This window comes from Macrobrachium nipponense, chromosome 21 (genome assembly GCF_015104395.2).
Source record: "Macrobrachium nipponense isolate FS-2020 chromosome 21, ASM1510439v2, whole genome shotgun sequence".
Taxonomy (NCBI): domain Eukaryota; kingdom Metazoa; phylum Arthropoda; class Malacostraca; order Decapoda; family Palaemonidae; genus Macrobrachium; species Macrobrachium nipponense.
The window spans coordinates 46,888,226-46,910,725 of record NC_087212.1 but is presented as its reverse complement, the minus strand read 5'-3'; the positions used below and the strand labels follow the sequence as shown (position 1 = coordinate 46,910,725).

At 37.9% G+C, this 22,500-nt stretch overlaps 1 protein-coding gene across 4 annotated transcripts in view; it reads right to left on the bottom strand.

Annotated features, from left to right (window-relative positions):
* Window positions 1-22,500, bottom strand: part of LOC135198012 (glycine receptor subunit alpha-4-like) — a 758,459-nt gene that overhangs the window by 724,593 nt on the left and 11,366 nt on the right. For all 4 annotated transcript variants that reach the window (XM_064225359.1, XM_064225361.1, XM_064225362.1 and 1 more), the window contains exons 3-4: window positions 17,928-20,044; window positions 17,391-17,475 (exon numbers count right to left, since the gene is read on the bottom strand). The gene's annotated coding sequence lies outside the window, so the exon portion shown is untranslated. The remainder of the gene's footprint in view (window positions 1-17,390; window positions 17,476-17,927; window positions 20,045-22,500) is intronic.

The window sequence follows — 22,500 nt, the reverse complement described above, 5'->3', positions numbered from 1 at the left end:
AAGGGTGCCCATGATCATTTTACCTAGATCATATAAAAGGATCAATTTGCGATCAAAAGCAATGCCAACTCTATACCTAAGTACTAAGGTTTTCCCCAAAAAATTTCAGAAACTGGGCAATTCAGTCATAAGCAATGAGAGGATGCTGAACAGAGACTAACTCTAAAGTTAAGTACCAGGGGTCTCACAGCAAGGCTAAAGCTAAATTTAATTATCAGAATTTCTCAGAAACTGAAGAGAAACAAGACTAAACATAAGGTTCAGTAAGTAAAAAGGATTCTCAAACAATGAACCGAGTAAGTTAATTACTTGGGTTTCTCATATTCTGAAGAAGAGCAAGACGAACTCAAGAATTAAGTACCTGATTTTTGTAAACAACAAACAGAAGCAAGACTAACCGAAGCATTAAGTACCCAAGGTTTTCACACAAAGTTCCCCGCCGCTGAACAAAAGCTAGTTAATTACTAGGGTTGCTAATTTCCTGAACATGGCCAGGACTAACCCTAAAGAGAAGTAACTAAACCATAGTTAACTACCCAAGTTTCTCAGACACTAAACAGAAGCAAAACTAACTATGCAATTAATCACCAGGGATTCTAATATTCTGGAAAAGATAAAGACTCATCATACAGTTAAGAATCAGAGTTTCTCGAACACTGAATAGAAGCAAGATTAAACCTACTGCTAATTATTGGTGATTTTAATATTCTAAACAAAAGCAAGACTAACCTTAAACAGAAACAAGGTTAACCTTTAAACAAAGTAACAATTAACAAAAGCAAGACCAACTTTGCTGTTAATTAAAAGGGTTTCTAAAATTCTGAACAAGGCCTAGACTAACCCTAGAGTTAAGTACCAGGGCTTCTTTAACACTGAACGGCAGCAAGACTAACCCAAATATTAAGCATCAAGGTTTCTCACACACTGCATAGAAGTATGACTAACTCAAGCAAATGTAAGATTTTCTCAAGCATTGATCATCAAAATTTCTCACACAATGAGCACCCAAGAGTACTGAACAGAAGCAAGATTGGTCCAAGAGTTACTTACCAAGATTTCTTACCAAATCACTACCCTTTTGGTTCCTAGACAGGGGAAAATAGAAAATGTAGTGATAGCAGACAATACATCGACGCTAAGCAACTATTGCTTAGCCAAGTGCAGCCTCACTTTTTCATAATGAAAAAGCCGTGGAAAATCGATGAAGGCTATGGCTAATCTATAAACTCCAGAGTACATTTTGTTATAAGGGTTTACACTCAATTTGTCAATATGAATCCCACACATATATATATTATATATATATATATATATATATATATATATATATATATATATTATGCGAACATATACATACATACACACATTTACACACGAGTCTTCAGTGTGTACAAACTTTAAAGACTAGCCTATATACCTTTTTGCTATTTTTGTTTCTGGAATTCTTGGCGCATTCCTTCTCTCTCTCTCTCTCGCTCTCTCTCTCTCTCTCTCAATCTCTCTCTCTCTCTCTCTCTCTCTCACCGGATAACAATGACAGGGGAGTCGACTAAAATCCAAGCACTGATCCCAGAAAGGGATCGATATTGGCGAGATCCGTGTACTCTGAAGGTCACTGAAGGCATCTAAAGGTGGCTGGCTGGCTGGATTGAGGTCTCTTCCTAATGAATTATCGAGTGCAAAGGATACGAACCAGACTGGGGTGTTATCAATACGGGTGTATTAACCAAAGCGAACAAGGTTAGTTTACAGTCCCATAGTAAAAATGACTGGGAAAAGAAAGAGACCGTCTCGCGATAGTGTTTTTTTTTTCTATAAATAATAATAATAATAATAATAATAATAATAATAATAATAATAATAATAATAATAATAATGACACGACAAGGATGATGAGGTATCAAACAATGACACACGAAGAAACACCGACGAAGTAACAGAGAGGACAGAATGGGTAGAAAAGATCAGACAATGGATAGAGCCAGATACAGAAAGAACAAAGTTCCCCTCCATGAACCCCTACAACACCAAGAAATTAAGGGAGAAAACAAGTGAGGTCAATGAAATAATGGGAATAGTACACACCACCAGTATCTCAGAAACAAATAACTTGGTATATGCAGGAGCAAGATTAGTAGCAGAATTGATGGAGATACGAATACTAACACCACCAGCACAACCAACCCAACAGAAACCAAAATAGCAACAGGCTTGGAAAAGGCGCCTGGAAAGGCAAATCATGGAGATGAGGTCTGACTTGAGTAAACTGAAAGAGATGGCAGAAAAAATGCTACGAAGCAAGAAAACAAGGGAGGAACTGAACGAGAAATACAAAGTACAGGAGAGGGGACTAAACAACACAATAGAAGATGTAAAACAGAGGCTTAAGGCCAAAGCACATAAGATCCAACGGTACCTGAACAGGAATAAGGGATACCAACAAAGCAAACTATTCGGAACCAACCAGAAAAGATTATACAGCCAACTAAGAGGGGAAGACAACCACCAAGAAATTCCTGAAGCCGAACCAAGTAAGAGACTCTGGGAAAACATATGGAGCAATCCGATATCACACAACAAGCATGCAACATGGCTAGGGGAAGTTAAAGAAGAAGAAACAGATAGAATAAAATAAAGATTCACTGAGATCAGACAGACACAGCCAGACACAAACTGGAAAGCCCCAGGTCCCGATGAAGTCCATGGATACTGGCTCAAAAACTTCAAGGCTCTACACCCATGAATAGCAGAACAACTCCAGCATTGTATCAAAAATCACCATGCACCTAAAAGGATGACCACAGGAAGAACATCCTTAGTACAAAAAGGCAAGCGTAAGGGAAATATAGCCAGTAACTACAGGCCTATCATCTACCTACCAATAATGTGGATGTTACTAAGAGGTATCATCAGTGAAAGGCTATATAACTACCTAGAGGATACAAACACCATCCTCCACCAACAGAAAGGCTGCAGAAGGAAGTGTAGGGGCACAAAATACCAGCTTCTGATAGACAAAATAGTAATGAGGAACAGTAGAAGGAAAACCAACCTAAGCATGGCATGGATAGACTATAAGAAAGCCTTCGACATGACACCACACACATGGCTAATAGAATGCCTGAAAATATATGGGGCAGAGGAAAACACCATCAGCTTCCTTAAAAACACAATGTGCAACTGGAATACAATACTTACAAGCTCTGGAATAAGACTAGCAGAGGTTAATATCAGGAGAGGGATCTTCCAGGGCGACTCACTGTCTCCACTACTCTTCGTAGTAGCCATGATTCCCATGACAAAAGTACTGCAGAAGATGGATGCTGGGTACTAACTCAAGAAAAGAGTCAACTGAATTAACCTTCTGATGTTCATGGACGACATCAAGCTGTATGGTAAGAGCATAAAGGAAATAGATACCTTAATCAAGATTGTAAGGATTGTATCTGGGGACATCAGGATTGAGTTTGGAATAGAAAAATGTCCCTTAGTCAAAAGGGCAAAGTAACAAGGACTGAATGGATAAAGCTACAAGATGGGAACAACATCAAACACATAGATGAGACGGGACACAAATACCTGGGGAATAATGAAAGGAGGGGATATAAAACACCAAGAGATGAAAGACACGATCAGGAAAGAATATATGCAGACTCAAGGCAATACTCAAGTCAAAACTCAACATCGGAAATATGATAAAAGCCATAAACACATGGGCAGTGCCAGTAATCAGATACAGCGCGGGAATAGATGAATGGACGAAGGCAAAACTTCGTAGCATAGACCAGAAAACGAGGAAACATATGACAATACACAAAGCACTACACCCAAGAGCAAATACGAACAGACTATACATAACACGAAAGGAAGGAGGGAGGGGGACTACTAAGCATAGAGGACTGCGTCAACATCGAGAACAGAGCACTGGGGCAATATATGAATACCAGTGAAGACGAGTGGCTCAAGAGTGCATGGGAAGAAGGACTGATAAAAGTAGACGAAGACCCACAAATATACAGACAGGAGAATGACAAACAGAACAGAGGAATGGCACAACAAACCAATGCATGAATAATACGTGAGACAGACTAAAGAACTAGCCAGCAATGACACGTGGCAATGGCTACTGAGGGGAGAGCTCAAGAAGGAAACTGAAGGAATGATAACAGCGGCACAAGATCAGGCCCTATGACCAGATATGTTCAAAGAACGATAGATGGAAATAACATCTCTCCCATATGTAGGAAGTGCAATACGAAAAATGAAACCATAAACCACATAGCAAGCGAATGTCCGGCACTTGCACAGAACCAGTACAAAGAGGCATGATTCAGTAGCAAAAGCCCTCCACTGGAGCCTGTGCAAGAAACACCAGCTACCTTGCAGTAATAAGTGGTACGAGCACCAGCCTGACGGTGTGATAGAAAACGATCAGGCAAAGATCCTCTGGGACTATGGTATCAGAACAGATAGGGTGATACGTATAAATAGACCAGACGTGACGTTGATTGACTAAATCAATTAGAAAGTATCACTCATTGATGTCGCAGTACCATGGGACACCAGAGTTGAAGAGAAAGAAAAGGAAAAAATGGATAAGTATCAAGACCTGAAAATAGAAATAAGAAGGATAGGGGATATGCTAGTGGAAATTGTACCCATAATCATAGGAACACTAGGCACGATCCCAAGATCCCTGAAAAGGAATCTGGAAAAACTAGAGAATGAAGTAGCTCCAGGACTCATGCAGAAGAGTGTGATCCTAGAAACGGCGCACATAGTAAGAAAAGTGATGGACTCCTAAGGAGGCAGGATGCAACCCAGAACCCCACACTATAAGTATCACCCAGTCGAATTGGAGGACTGTGATAAGACAAATAATAATAATAATAATAATATCCTGGAAGTAAACCCTCTTTTAAACATGTTTTATTAAAAGTGATTGCTGCCTCAGCTGCATTAATTTTATAAAGGTTCTTCTCTATTCTTCTAATTATTGTTTTCTCATTGTTGCTTAAACTGGTGAGCAACGCACCAAAGGCTGACATATCTCAATTATGTAATAGTCAAAGCCGATTGGATTTTTATTGGTAAAAAATGCCAGTGGGGTTAGTCAAATTTTCGGGCATATCCCGTAGAGTTTATTGCGGGTAGAATTGATATTAAATTCTATTCTTTTCTATTCTTTTTGTGGAGCCGCGATGTTTCGTCTAAAAAACCTCAGACATCCTCTTAGGCGGAGGTGGGTGAAGGACTGAAGTGAGAGGGTGAGTCCGTCTGCTTTTATTGTGGCGGTGCAGCGGGGGGCTTCATGCAGTTGCCTTTTCATTGGCTAGCGGATGGGGAGCTGCTTTATGATTGGCTACCTGGCTGCAGGCTGAAGCTAGCTCCCGAGTGCGTGCTCAACAAGGCGACGATCTTCTCAGCTGCATACCATCACGCCGGGCTTCATTTTGATTGGTCAAGGGCTGCGTGACGTCACTGCTGGTATTATTCATGGTATTAATGTCGTCTTCAGTGTTATTTTCCTCTTGAATTGGGGCGTTTTCGTGCGGCGATATGGTGAAGTTTGCTGTTACTGGTGTGTTCTGACCTGCATGCAACGGAGCACACCAGCTGAGAAGATCGGCACGCCTGTTGAGCATGCGATCTGGAGCTGGCTTCAGCCCGTAACTAGGCAGCCAATCATAGGGCAGCTCCCCATTCACTTACTTTATCTTCCCACTACTGGCCAGTAGCATAAGGCTGATACAGTTCCTCTCCATCTGTCTCTATCCCGAGCCATTTCCCTTGCTCCCACTAGGTTATGGATTTCATCCTCAAGATCCCTGACAATTCTGTCTATCCACCTCGTTCTTGGTCTACCCAGCGGTCTTCTTCCTATTTGTACTGCTCTCAGTGCTCTCCTGGGGTCTCTATTCCCATCCATCCTCTCAACATGTCCAAACCATTTCAGCCTTCCCCTCTTCAGCCTGATACTGACTGGCCTTTGCCTCAATCTCATCCTGATGTCTTCATTTCTAACATAATCATCCCATTTAATGCCAAGTATCCTTCTCAGCAGCTTCATCTCAAAAGCATCCAACCTTCTCTCCTCTGTTCTGGTCAGTGCCCAGGTGGACGAACCATAAATCAGGACTGGTAGTACTACTGCATTAAACATTCTCATCTTAGTTTTCAAGCTAATTTCATGCCTTGACCAAACGTTTTTTCTCAGAACCTCAAAAGTTCTTGCTGCTCCTAGTTTTCTTCTTTGTCTATCTTCTTTGTATATCCCGTCTGCTGTTACCACACTTCCCAAATATACAAACTTCTCAACTTGCTTGAGTTCCTGTCCTCTGATTGTCATATCGTCCGTGTGCACCCAATCGTCATCCTTACTCACAACCATGATCTCGCTCTTCTTTGTGCTGATGTTCAAGCCAAAATTCTGTGTCTCTGTCTCCATCCTCATTACCATACCTACCAGCACCAGCCAAGTATCAACAACCAATGCAACATCATCAGCAAAGTCCAAGTCCATGAAAACCACTCCACCAATACTAGCCCCTCTGTTTTCATTCTCCATCACTCTTCTCATTATATGGTCAATAAATACATTAAATAAGGTGGGTGACATAACACATCCCTGTCTTACCCCATTTCCAACTGGGAACCAGTCACTTTGCTGTCCATCCAGCTGTACACACCTTGGTACCTGCTCTTTAGTATCCTTATCACTTTCAGTGGTATACCATAGAGTTCTGCCACTCTCCACATTCCATCTCTCCATACTGAATCATACGCTTTTTCCACGTCTATAAAAGCACAGAATATTGGCTTTGCATACCCCCATCTCTTCTCAATTATCTATCTTAAGGTGAAAATTTGATCCACTGTTGACCTTCCACTTCTAAAACCACACTGCTGTTCTCTAAGTTTCCCTTCTACTTTAGGTCTTATTCTGCTAAGTATTACTCTCATGAATATCTTCCCTGGGACTGACAGTAAACCTATGCCCCGATAGTTACCACACTCCCTTTTGCTTCCCTAATTTTTATATATTGGTATCATAATTGCATTTTTCCAATCACTTGGTACCACCTCTTTTTTCCAAACTATGTCAAAAACAACTCTTAATGCCTCTATCATCCTTCGTCCTACTGCTTTTAGCATCTCTGCTGTTATCCCGCACACACCAGCAGTTTTTACATTTTTTACAGATTTTAAGGCATCTTTCATCTCTTCTGCTCTAATATCTTGTTTTTGTACCTCCAGTGCCTCGTTTAAATCTGCAATGCACTCATCCCTACCAGTAGTCTCAACATTTAGGAGTCTTTCAAAATACCCTGCAAACAGATTCATTTTCTCCATTTCGTCTGTGACCAAGTTCCAATCTTCATCCAACATGCCATCACTCCCTCCAAACTTTTTCCCATTCACTAGCCAATGAAAAGGCAGCGGCACGAAGCCCCCCACGGCACCGCCACAATAAAAGCAGACAGACTCACCCTCTCACTTCAGTCCTTCACCAACCTCCGCCTAAGAGGATGTCTGAGGGTTTTCAGACGAAACGTCGCGGCCCCACAAAAAGAATAGAAAAGAATAGGATTTAATATCAATTCTACCCGCAATAAACTCTACGGGATATGCCCGAAAATTTGACTAACCCCACTGGCATTTTTTACCAATAAAAATCCAATCGGCTTTGACTATTACATAATTGAGATATGTCAACCTTTGGTGCGTTGCTCACCAGTTTAAGAAACAACAATGAGAAAACAATAATTAGAAGAATAAAGAAGAACCTTTATAAAATTAATGCAGCTGAGGCAGCAATCAGTTTTAGTAAAATAATAATAATCATAAATGAAAAAGGAAGAAACAGCTGAAATCCTATAAGACTTATTTGAAACCCCTGACGTCGAATAATGTTTCTTCAAATTGAATCTACATTGTAATACATAACAAAATACAGCAAGCTGCGCCGAAAAACCGAAAAAAAGAAAAAAAAAATCAGGTTTTCGAAAAGAAGTAAAACGCACAAGTTCTGTAACAAATTTCGACTCTGGCGGACATTTTGATACCAAGCGCTTACACAACAGAAATTGCTTATGGTTTTAGACATAAAAATGACGCCCTCTGACCTTTCAAAGATCCCGCGTGCAATAGCAGGTGGAAATATCTCAATCCCTTCAGAATTAAAAAAAAAGAAAAGAAATAACTCTATCTATGTAGCACAAATTTATACATTAGTATTCGTACAATGTACATTGTATAATACATACAGATATATACGTATATATTATATATATATATATATATATATATATATATATATATATATATATATATATATATATATATATTATATATATATATATATATATATATATATATATATATATATGTATATATATATATATATATATATATATATATATATATATATGTGTGTGTGTATATATATATATATATATATTATATATATCTATATATATTATATATATATATATATATATATACACGTGTTTATATAAAAGTTACCACATGAACACGGAAAAGTTTATATAAACATAATGTGCGTGGTGTATATATATATATATATATATATATATATATAATATATATATTATTACATTTATACGTGTATATAAATTTGTATACATCTATGTGCCTGTTGTATGTATGCAGTTGAGCATTCAATTAAAATCACAGCCTCCAAACACGTGCGACGAAAAGGGCCCCAACGGAATTCCACAACTCATGTAAGTTTTGAGCTTCCATATCCACAATTATTATCCACCCACTCGTCTCCAGCCTCCCGCTTCATAGTTCTCATCCGAGTACGTCAGGTCTTCCATGTCTCCTGCTGCCCAGAGGAACCGAGCTGTAACCGTCCCGTACTATTCTGCCAGTGGTTGGACAAGGACGTCTCCAAGCCATCTTCCTTTCTTCATTATCTCATCTACTTACAGAACTTCTGTAATTTCTTTCATGGTATCATTTCTCACTCTAACCTGCTATGTGACTTTTCACTGTTTACTTATTTTCTTTTCAAATCAGCAAAACCTTTTAGATGTGGTCTCATTTTCATACCATGATTCAAGTCCGTACAGCAATCCTGATCGTATATATGTCTAATTTTAATCTTGGATGCAACTTCAGTCTCTTTGCTTTCCAACTCTTATTCAGCTCCCATTGTCTAATTGCCTTTTTCAGTCTTTACCCAAACTTGAGAGATTCAACCTCTTTCATCCTTTCTCCTGCTCATCCTGTTTCATCCATTTACGCTTACCTTCTCATCATAAGTTGTGCTTTTCTTAAAAATATTTTTAATCCCATCTCTCTAGATGTATGGTCCATTTTATTACCAAAGCTTTGCAATTATTTGGTGTTTTCAGATTTAGACGGTATTATCTGCATATTTCGTGAGTCAAGTTTCTATCGTTGCTCCAGTCTAAGCCTTATGATCCATCTCCAACCACTTTTTCATTTAAAAACGTAAGAAAAGGACAAAACGGCAAGTGGAATAACATTCCCTTATAATACCCCATTGTTTACGACAAGGTCGCTTGACAAGACCTTATGAACAGTAACATTTAATCTACTTCGTTTACAGATAATTTCATTTAGCCATACATACGTAACAGAAGGAAATATTAAAATACATAAGTACCAAACCCTTTCGCGTATTTAATATATATACACTTTAGCCTGAAGAAATATATACTGTATTAAAAACACGAAAGCATTGGCACTTATGCATTCCAATATTTCCTTCTGGATATAATCTGTAAGGCCTAGGGGTTTTGATTAATAATGTGCGTTCTCTGTGACCTATGGAATGTGGAGAACAGTGCAGGAGTGACGACCTGAGAGTAGCTGATCAATAAAAGTGCTTAATTCAGGAAGTCAATGTACGACAGTTTATGAACTCTTCTCAAAGTGCCTTTGGGAAACTGGTTGTAGCCAGTAATATGAGGCGTTGTCGAAGTGTGCATTCGTATGTGCATGTGCGCCTCTTCTATTCATAATGTATCACTAGCCAAGTCTATGGGAAGACTTGCATAGAGATTCGGGGGAGGAAGGCAAAGCCACGATGGCGGGTGCCAAAGTGTTTTTTTAAACAGTGAGCGATATTCCGGTTGGGAATGGGTAAGTGTTACCTTTACTTTAGCCAAAGGGATGGCTTGTTTGATATCTTGTAAGATGTTCCATTTTATTAACTTTGTCTTTAAACTTGTGTGTGTACTTACCGGGATGTGTTCTGTATCTTTGGAACAGATGGATCTGGAAATGCCGGGGGATAAAGAGTTCCCGGAGGGGTGTGGACTTTTGGGTGACTTGACATTGTAGTTTTGAGTTAGTCTGTAAGACTGGATTACTTAGTTAATTGATTTAGTTATTCTTGTAAATAAACGTTATGTTATGATGCAACTCTCTCATTTTCATTACCTGTTAGAATGGAGAGAAAGAGGTGGAGAGAGAGAGAGAGAGAGAGAGCCTGTGTGTGTAATGGAGTAATGGGGTCTGCCTTCCGTTTCGTGTCCACGCTTACCTTATGAATACTGGGGGTTCTTCCCCCATGTTATAGTGGTGTCAGCGGTTAAGAGGGGATATAAAAAGTTTTGTTTTTATTTTCTATGCCTAGGAACGCCAATGTAGAGATGGGTGGCCAGTTAGAACATAAAAGGGGTTGTGGCTTAGCGATAGTTTTCGAACGACAAAGCTTTGTGGGATTGTGGAAAATCGTTAAACTGTTAGTTTTCAGTTACTTAGTGAGAAAAAATGAGAAAATATCTGTCTGTTAACTGTGCTAAAGGGAGGGAAGGATTTTTATGGGACTCAGCATTTTTCCCAGGGAGTCAGCCAGAAGCAGTGAGCGCACCCAGTGTGACTTTTGCTTGTGCAATGACGAGAGTGTTCCGAGATACCCGTGCGGGTGTTGTGTTTAATACATATATCACTGCCGCGTTTTACGGAGAATTTCGAGTTCTTTTTTCCCATTATGGAGTGGTGAGTGTTAAACTATTGTTTTGAAGGAGTGGGTTTTTGTTTAAATATTTCAGGGTTATGGGATTGGTTCAAGAGGTCAACAATTTTTCTTGTCTTTGCCCCATAGTGACGTGTTTTCTTTATTTGCATGTTTTTGTAATAGACGTATGCATTCGTTTTTGTTTAAAACATAGGAGTGTATTTTTCTATGCATGTGAACTGTGCTTGGATAATCATATTTGGCTTAGTGACACAGAGCGGCCACAATTTTACGGGCTCAGCACATTGCAAGGGGAGTATGGCCTGCCTCGAGGGAGGGTGTTGCGAGGGTACCACTGGCCTCACTCGAGAGATAGTGCAGGGGAGGGTATTGCGAGGTGGGTACTAGTGTATACCTTGGGAAGGGGTCCTCAGACACTGTTCAAGGGGAGATGGGGGATACTACTGGTATGCCTCGGGCTGTTCTGCCGCTCGACTGAGGGGTTGTTCTCACGGGGGGGAGAAATTTTTTTTTCTCAGTGTTGGTGAACCTCCCCCTTTTCCTTTTTTTTTTTCTTTCTTTGTGTTGGGGTATGGATTTGGCCTTGACATTGAATGCTAAGATATCAGCTGATTGATTAGTTGATGAAGTGAAATGCCCGTGGAGTTTTTTTTTTAGAAAAGAGATTTTTCTTTTCCGAAAATGAGGGGAAAAGTAGTTAACATGCACGGGATGTGTTATATGTTTCGTTGTGCCTTGAAAGACACAAATATAAGGGGGATACACAGATTATTTTTTTATTGTGTTGGAGAGATTACTTTGAAATGCCGATGATTGGTGTTGTATCTGTGTTGTGTGGCAATGGTGTTATGTCATGGTGTTGCATGCTGGAGAAATTGTATATCATAGGATTCAGCAATACTGTTGTATGCTATTTGAATTTCACCCTTACTTGAAATTTTTGCAAGAGAATTATTGCTATGAAGAGTTATTATTATTATTATTATTAATAATTATTATACTTGAGATGTGTCACGGGAGGTTTGCCTAAGTACAATTATCATTACGGGAGAATTGTTTTACGAGAGATTTGAGATATTTCATGGGAGATTAGTTGATAATTATTACAGATAATTATTCAGGGATAATTATTACAATGAATTAATGGGAGAAGTCTTGTGTTAATTATTTGTTGAGTTTTTGTAACTTTGGAGAATATTTCAGTGATTCACGGGGATGAGTTTTGCTGAATCTTTATGAATCTGACTGAATCTTGGTGAATTGTGTTGAAACTTGCTGAACTTTTGCTGAATTTTTGGAGAATGGACAAGCATTAACATTGGTGATATTTTTTGTACTGATACTGATGATTTTGAGGATAGCAATTTTTTTTTTGGTGATTTTGTGATAGTGATATTTCTGATACTGATTTTTTATGTACTAATACGTGGGTGTTTTAATGCTGTCAAGGGAGGTGAAATCTTTTGTGATTATGGGAAGAACTAACAACACATTGTTTTAGTTTTTTTTCTTTTTTTTATGAGTTCAGCAGATAATTGCTTGACATCTAGTGAGTTACGGGAGATAGTTAATGGTGCCGTTGATTTTTCTTTTCTCCTTTTTTGGAAATTAGCCATCGCTGACACAAGTTTTTTTACCAAGGGTGAATTTGAATTTTTTTTTCTCTCCAGTTGGTGTGAATATTTTTTAATATCTCAGTTCATGACTTAGAGTCATTGTTCGAGAAAGTGTTTGGGTTTTAGCTATTTGATGCTATAGAGTAATATATGGGAGAATTTTTGCACGTTTGAATGCATACGTAATGGCACTACATTTTTTCTCTGGATATTTGTTCCAGAAATTGTGAGTTTTCTTGCACAATACCCTTGTCGTATTTGTGACAACTTTGTGAGAGATAGGAAACTTGGTTAAGTTTTCTAGTGGCTTATGTCGTAGTGCATATGGAGAAGTCTTGGCTAAGACACTGTGAGTTGGGAATTCTGTTATAATGACTTGTGGCACATGGATGATTTTCTCTAGAATTTTCTAGACAGTTTTATTTGCCGAGTTTTTGCCCTTTTTTAGCAGTTATGCTAAATGGAGTGAGTTTTTATAGTTTTTTACTATAACATTGAGTTATTCTCTGGAGAATTGGAGTTAGAATTGAGATATAATTGAGATATATTATTTTGGAGAGATAATTGGAGGTATATATTATTTTGGAGTTATATTTGAGTTATAATATATGGGAGATATATATTTTTGGCCATTTTTGATATTTGCCAATAGTGGTATGAGCTATGTTTAGTTCAATTATTTTGCAGCCATCTTTGTTGCAAATGGAGACACATATTTGGAGATTATGGGGCAATATTTGTGAGTATGTGAGTTAGATGCCTTGAGTGCACATTTTTTGGAGATATATTTTTGGAGCCTTGTTTTGTTCCACATGGAGTTATTGGGGAAATAGAGGTAAATATTTTGTATTTGCCGAAATAGAGGTGATTATTCTCTATTCCTGGAGTGGTGTTTTTTTTATTGACATGTGGCTATTGGAGAAATAAGAGAATAATATAAGGGGGTTGGTTATTAACCAAATGGAGGAAATATTTTTATAACCGGAGTGGTGTTATTATTAATATGGTGTCTCATAATGGAGTTGGAATTAATCTTTGGCGGGTGACCCTCTTTTTGTGGTTATGGAGTTTTTTTCGAGCAAAGAGGAGATTTCTGAGGTTCTCTCTTTTGATTTCGTGTCTATTTAGAGAGAAGTGGCATTACTGCATTACGAGTCATTTGGAGATGTGTGTGCATTTTTTATGTTCACAAGTGTGTTATTCTTGGAGAAATATAATTTGGGACAAAGTCATGTTGAGAGAATAAGTCTTCGAGACAAATTTTTGTGCACATTAGTCATATCCTGGAGTTAATTCTGTGAAATGTGTCAGTTAGACCTTTTTTTCTTGAGAATCATGAGTTTCCAAACTTATGTGTCTGACTAGACAATTTTTGCGCTGTTGTTTGAGCATGCGTCCGCAGGCGATTTTTCTGCTGACAGGCGATGTGATGAGCCGTGTGCTGAGCGTGTGCTGATTCTTTTCTTCTGATGGTGACAGATCAGAATTTTTGCAATATCTGGAAATGTTGGCTATAGCATTTCACGAAAGCGCATATGTGAGAGTTTGCTTTCTGGCAAATTCCGGGGCTTTACATGGGAAAAACGCGGGAGTTATGCATATTATACATGTATTATGTGTTTTGTGATTGGGGAAATCTACTTGTGATTATCCTTTTTTTTTATTGTTTTTCTTCCTTTTCCTATGAGAGATATGATTTGGGGATTGAGCTTAAGTAACATTTCTTTTTTGGACGGGAGATTTGATTTTACCGGGAGATGTAATTTTTCGAGGGTTGTTACTTACGTAATGGGAGTTTGACATTAAGTCTCATTGTGATTAATTATCGAGCAGTAAAGGGGTTTTTGCTGTTAAAAGTTGGAGATTTTTACTGATTTTGTGGGTTGTTTGAATGTCAGAACTTGAGAGAATATTTTTTTGGGTCTGGGTATGTTACGAGATACTTTCTTTTTTTTCTTGGGCTTATTACGATTTTGTCTTCTTCTTTTTTCTTGTGAGCACATTCGAGTTCGAAATGTGAGTGCAGAATTCCGTGGAGTTGCTGTGATTTCTGAGTTGTGTGTGTGCTGATGTGCGAGTTTGGAGAATTGAGTTGGAGAACTTGATGTTTTTTTTTCTTAGAGAGTTGTGATAATGACTTGTCATTTTAGTAGTCATATTTAAGGGAGTTAATTGGGAGACGTTCAGTTAGTATTTCTGCCCTTTTGAGATCATTTTTTGATAGAAGTAGTATGTTTGGGTTAATTTTCTTAGATTGACCAGAGACTTGACTGACATACTAACACACACCAAAAGTCGTTCCCCGACTCCAGCAAGACGTCCACCAGCCGTGCCGAGAGGTTGCTGTTATTTTACCCCAGGGTGATTACAAGTATTTCCATGATGGGTGATCGCGAGAATTCTACAGCGTGTTTTTTGGGGATCTACAAGAAGCCGTGAGAGTCTTCTACGATGAGGGAGGCATTCCGTCTTCCTACAGTTGCTACAGCCTGCTATAGCCTGTTGCTGTCTGTTCAGCTAGTTGCAGACAAGCGAAGAGGGATATTCAAGAATCCTAATGCAGAAAATATGAGAGAAAATGCGTCTTGTGCTATTGGGAGATAAAGCGTGATAAGACTTTATTTTATAATGCCAGAGACGTGCAGTTTTACTTATTTTATTTTAAGCCGGCCAGTGTTTTGTATTATATAAGCAATTTTGCTAGGCGGGGGCTAGCATATAGGTGGCCGAGCAATCTGTAAGGCCTAGGGGTTTTGATTAATAATGTGCGTTCTCTGTGACCTATGGAATGTGGAGAACAGTGCAGGAGTGACGACCTGAGAGTAGCTGATCAATGAGTTTCTAGGGGATGGCGTGAGATAAAAGTGCTTAATTCAGGAAGTCAATGTACGACAGTTTATGAACTCTTCTCAAAGTGCCTTTGGGAAACTGGTTGTAGCCAGTAATATGAGGCGTTGTCGAAGTGTGCATTCGTATGTGCGTGTGCGCCTCTTCTATTCATAATGTATCACTAGCCAAGTCTATGGGAAGACTTGCACAGAGATTCGGGGGAGGAAGGCAAAGCCACGATGGCGGGTGCCAAAGTGTTTTTTTAAACAGTGAGCGATATTCCGGTTGGGAATGGGTAAGTGTTACCTTTACTTTAGCCAAAGGGATGGCTTGTTTGATATCTTGTAAGATGTTCCATTTTATTAACTTTGTCTTTAAACTTGTGTGTGTACTTACCGGGATGTGTTCTGTATCTTTGGAACAGACGGATCTGGAAATGCCGGGGGATAAAGAGTTCCCGGAGGGGTGTGGACTTTTGGGTGACTTGACATTGTAGTTTTGAGTTAGTCTGTAAGACTGGATTACTTAGTTAATTGATTTAGTTATTCTTGTAAATAAACGTTATGTTATGATGCAACTCTCTCATTTTCATTACCTGTTAGAATGGAGAGAAAGAGGTGGAGAGAGAGAGAGAGAGAGAGAGAGAGCCTGTGTGTGTAATGGAGTAATGGGGTCTGCCTTCCGTTTCGTGTCCACGCTTACCTTATGAATACTGGGGGTTCTTCCCCCATGTTATATATATATATATATATATCCGCCGTAAAGAACATTAAGATTGAGATATGTAGGGACGCAGAGATGGAAGAAGGGTTAACCAAGTTGAAGGAATCGTTTGGTCATGTGGGAAGGATGAGGGGCAACAGGTAGGGGTAACAGCTTCATGTTAATAAACTGGCACGCACACATGCATGTATTTATACATATGTATAAGTGTATTTGTATACAGGTATATATATACACTATAGGAGCAGAAGGAAATATTAAAAGGCATAAGTATCAGTGTTTTCATGTATTTAATACTCTTCTTCCGAGTGCAGAGTATATTAGATACTTGAAATCGTCGCTTGGTGCTTATACCATTTATAATTTCCTTCAGGCTTTTGTAATTATAAATATATATATACATATATATATATATATATATATATATATATATATATATATATATATATATAGGTATGTATGTATGCATGTATAATCACAAGAGCCAGAAGAAAATAATAAATGGTATAAGCACCTAACGACGATTTCAAGTATCTAATATACTCTGTACTCAGAAGAAGGGTATTAAGTACATGAAAACACTGATATTTATACCTTTTAATATTTCCTTCTGCTCCTATAGTGTATATGTACCTATATAAAAATACACATATACATATGTATATACATATACATGTATGTGTGCGTGCCAGTTTATTAACATGAAGCTGTTTCCCCTACCTGTTGCCCTTCATCCTTCCCACATGACCAAACGGTTCTTTCACCCTGGCTAACCCTTCTTCCACCTCTGCGTCCCTACATATCTCATCTTAATGTTCTTTACATCGGAGATACTACGCATATAAACCTCGATGGCCGCTGTTATTTGAAATGGTCGGTTGACAACGTGTGCGCAGAATAAGTTACTACTAGAGCTGTGATCCTTATTAAAGGATCAAAGCATCAAAATTGATCAAACATCATTTAATCATCAATGAGGCTCATGCTCCATGTACTCGAAAGAGGAATTTATCTAAACATGAATTAAAATACTGTAAACCGGTTGAATGATTAAATTATGATAAAATTTAATTAACCTTGTAATGATCTAATATGCAATGCACAAAACATATAATAGATGCGACATCGATCCATATATTGTTAATAAATGATTCCAAATGATCAAAGAAATTCTAAAAACCACTGAAAATAAGTGCACTAACCATATGCAATATAAAAAGACCAAAAGACTTAAAATCACTTACTTCTAGGAAAGTGTTCTCGAACGCTGCCTCGGAGCCGTCTGGGAAAAACTTTGCGTGCACAACATCAATGTGGCCTTCAAGGAATCTGAAATATTTTCGTACTGATTAATCATCATTTTCAGAATTCATTCAAGATGAAATTTCCCTCACAACATTAGCTATAACGTGGTAACCGAGATCAAAGTCTCATAAAAAAGGAGTTTTTAAATTTTTTGTTTAATTCGAGACCTTATAATGCAGGAATAAAAGAAATAAGACCTCCCCTCACACTTAACTTTGACCTTATATACAGGGGGATTAACATGATAACTTTTATTGACGTCCTTGCCGATCTTCTCTCTAAAACTCACGCCACGTTCCAGTTCAACATTCCGTTTGAATCGGTCACAAGTGGGAATAGATTTCAAACCATCATCTAGAAGTAATCATGATAGTTCCAAAAGTGTAAAAAGTGTAAATTATATATATATATATATAACATCAAACATCTTTCCTCTACTTGAGATCATAAAATCTTAAAAATTCGGGACTACTTACAATCAACAGCTCTCTTCTCATCCTCTCTGGCCATCAGTTCGTATATGATGTAGCGGGCTCTCTTACTGCTTATGCTGAAAAACTATAAATAAAAAAATCCAATTAGAAGTGTCCTGGAGATCACCAATTAGTCATTTTATAAGTGGTAGTTCTTATGTATCAAATTAAACGAAGTCTAAAGATACGCTTTTATTTACCTTTTCACGTGGAGTCCCAGATCAGCCACACTTCGCCCACACTTCACCAGACCCCATCGGCTCTTGATGTGGAAATGACCTCGTCGAGCCACCGACTAAGCGTGAAAATTTGACCCTCGAGGTCACCCGTATTTCATTCAACTCTTGGATTTTTTCTGATTTAAATTTAAGGGCTGAATGAACTTCGAACGACGTCTACCTTCTATACTCAATTCACACAAATTGGATCACGGGCGAGATTGGATACTTGTACATTCATTTCACACAGGCCGATTCTTCGAAAGTGAGTAGAATTCTGTATTCACTTCGCGCAAATAGATTTTTCTGAAGCGATTGGTATGATTTTTCGGGAACAAAAAAGGCAAAGTGATTATGCTACAGTACTGACAAAATACTTCCTACTCTCAAAGCCCTACTTCATGGCTATGAGACGGAAAGGTTACCCAGAAAATGGTCAAGGTCATGCATAATGTTCAAGAATAAGGACAATCTCAAGGACTTTGCTTACATGTTCGCAAAGGTAGTATGAACTGAAAATGTTTAGTTGTTCTGGATAACCTTAAGCCAGCTGCTAGTGGTAGAAATAAGGTTGCATATATGACCTTAAAATCAAAACATAAAAAAAAATTCAAGTAGGCAGTAGAGAACAAAATATAAAATATATTCATCCCCACAACGACACCATAATCTACAGTGCGCCCCCCAGCTGGGCTGCTCTCTGCCTTTTAAAGTCAATCCGTTCCCTCTGGTCTCTTCCCGCGATGTCTAACTTCCATCAGAACGACTCTACTGACATCAAGACCCGAACTTTGAAACCGTTTCCTCTTCCAAAAGCCGAATTAAACTACAGCCCAAAATGAGTCGAAACCAATTTGAGATGCAGATATGAATTACATGTGCCTAAAATTAACCTCGTATTTTAACGCTAAGGTAAGAGCCATTAGTCCAAATTGCATTGCTGTACTAATGCAAAAATGTGGCACGGCGTTGAAACCTTTTCATTATTCAATATCAAAGTGCATCTCACTTTGCCGAAAGTTCATTCTCATTCAACATTTATCACGTGAACCACTATGCGAAATGATTACCTGAAATGAAAACCTAAATATGCGTCGCTTAGCAAAAAGCCAATTTAATTTAACATCAAATATTATAACATCAAGCTGCAAAATTTCCCTGACTAAATTGCATTCAGCTTTTCAAAATCAGATTTTTTGCCACTACCTGAACGGCATCCCAACAAATCAAGTCAATAGTTGAGAGGCAAAAATGCAAGCACCATGAAAGACAAGTCAGTATCAAATAATTATGCACATGAAACCCTCAACTCAAATTGACATAATTTAAAAGCAAGCAACCCATCTAAACGCAAGCAACTTCAGTATGCCGTCGATATCATCAGTTAAGTGCAAACTATCCAAAAGCGCAAGTTGATATTAGCTAAACTCAAGCAACGCAATTCCAAATCCGGGTCTATAATAGTCATACATATCAACCCTTACTGCAAATCAAGCGGGAAATCAACGGCTCAGAGCAGATGCAAATCCACGGACTACTCTGTTCTCCCTTTAAGCCTGTTAAGAAGTTTGCTTTTGAGTATTTCTCAATGCTTTCCAGTAACGTAGCAAATTTTGCAGCAACAGATACTTTGACAGTCAATCCACAAGTTGCAAAGCATAACACTGATCTGTATTTCACGTCAGACAGCCATATTCACAATACAGAATTCATAAAAACCTTAAGAACGTACCACGATATTGGTAACCTGAGCTAATCAAACAACCCGTAGAAACATGTCAGCATATAATACTAAAGTGCACTGAAATAAGTGGCCATATTTCAAATCTGAAACAAAAGAACACGGGATAATCACAAGTCCTAGCAGCATGGCTTACTTGACTTACCTTAGGAAGATGAGACCTGAAAAAAAGAGATCAGTATTAGCGCATTTTATTAAGTACGAAAACATCTAAATATTTGGTTTCAGCAACAAAATCTGATGATAAACATTATAAAATATTCTTCGGAACAAAATTAGGATCATCTCAGGATTAGCGAACCTACTATTTTTCATGACAATATTATATATACCTCTGATTTATATATATATAATATATATATATATATATATATAATATATATATATATGTGTGTGTGTGTGTGTGTGTGTGTGTGTGTGTGTATGTGTGTGTGTGTGTGTATGCGTCAAAGTGGTATGATACTGTCTTGAAAAAGTGGGTTCGCTAATCTTGACATGATCCCAAAAATAATACCCTCATGGCTGAACGTTTGTTTCGAACAGCTTACATAAGAAATACCACAACCGTCTTATGCACTATATACTTTCACACATCTCGTGCATCGATGGATATCCATAAGAATTATCCACTGTAGTAGAAAGTCGCCCATTTAATCAAGACACCCTAATATCTATCTACCAAGCAACCAACATATATTTATTCTTTAAACATGAATCAAGTATAGTAAGGGCTTGTCTCGGAAATTAGAAGTAGCCTGGGTTGGATCAATGGAATGGAATGAAATATAAAAGTTAGGCCAAAGGGATAGTACCTACAGTGCTCAGCATGAGGTGCACTGATGGTACTATCCCTCTACTAGAGAGTTGGATCAAGGAATTAAAACGACAAAAAACACTAAGATGAGATTAAGATAATTATGATCATGTTTCTCAACATAACTACTTGTCTTAATATACCATGATATACATTTTCAATGTTTGATATAATTTTAAACACATTTTATGCTTACAATATTGCTGCACTGCAAGCAATAGTCGGAACTAGCGGCCAAAATACCACATTCTACCTTATGTTTTAACTGCCGTACTACCTTCTACCTTGGTAGACGTATTCCCGTTATAACAAAAGTTAAGTAAATATTTGGAGGTTATAAATTAGACGAAATTCTCTTCGGTAAACAAGTACCTACTACAATGAAAAACTTTCTCGTATATTGGTCTTGACATATGGAATTTAAGTACAATCTACTTCTGTAACAGGTAACTGGTGTGCGTTGTAGCATGAACAAAATCGACAGAAAGGCATCGTGAAATTCACAAGAAAACGAAATAAAACTTAATGCCCTTTAGTTTATGAAAAATTCTGACAATAGGCATAAATTGATTAATTCGGAAAATGTTCCCTTTTTATATATTCTCGTTTTTAGAATGCTGGAATGTATACGAATGAGCAGATCTTTCTTAATCCATTCTGACGAATTTTGACGTCGTTAATTCACTTCAGTTCTCGTTCTCTCTCAGTTTTCCAAAGCTTTATTCAGAAGTTAATGCTTTCCATCAGTCCCTTTTCACTTCTGTTCCTTTGGTTCTTCTACTAATAAAACGCGTTGTATTCTAAGGATAGACCCAGGTGGTTTTCATCTCTGGTGGAGTCAACTCCATTGATTCTTTGGAGCATTTTTCTCCACTTGATTGCATCATTATGGCGAGGTCATTTAATTAAAACCTCTTCCCTCCTGAGCCCCTACGGCAACCGCAGAGGTCTGACTTTCTCTTTAAATGAAATCTGGACGCTCTGCTGTACCCAGCTGAAGAAATTGCTGCAGAGAGAACTTCAACTGCTATTCTTATTTGATCAAAATTGTTTAGAAACCTTTCACATGAAACAAGCTATGTAAGTTTGAACAATGATCAACATGGAAAAATCAAAGAATATAAATAAATGAATGAGTATTTTTTTTCTCTAGCGAAGGAATGCTTGTATTTGCAGCGACATTCCTTCAAGAATTCTTACAATGAAATACCAAGGTTTTACCACAGTGAGATGTAACTTTATCGGTTCCCTCCCAAAAAAGTTAATATGTAATATATTCTCCTTCTTATATCAACACAAAATTTTTCAGGAACCATTAGATTAATCCCCACGAGGAACACAGAACACTAAGTGGCCGATACACAGTAAAAGTTTCCTTGCGGTGAATTTGTTATCGAAAGTCTGACAGACTTGAAAGTATTCAAGAATGGGAGTCACCTTTTCCGAAGCGTTTTATTAACTCCCGTATTAAAGTGTATTCCAGACAACCCGCCCGCATTTTTCAATTCACCACAACATGAAGTTAAAATTCCAGGCATTCTTTAAAATCACGAGGCACACTTTCTGGCCTCTATGACAAATAATATCACACGAATCCTAATCTACATAATAGCAGACCACATAAGCTTTAAAAGCTTCTAGAATTTAGGTTGACATCTTATGGATTTCCAAATAATTTGAGGCACTCCTATTACCAAACAAAAAAGAATCAATCGTGAATTTAAAGACGGATGGAACCTAAAATAACTTTCAAAATAGAAGACAATGTAACCTATAAAAACCAAACTGAAATATTACAAGAAT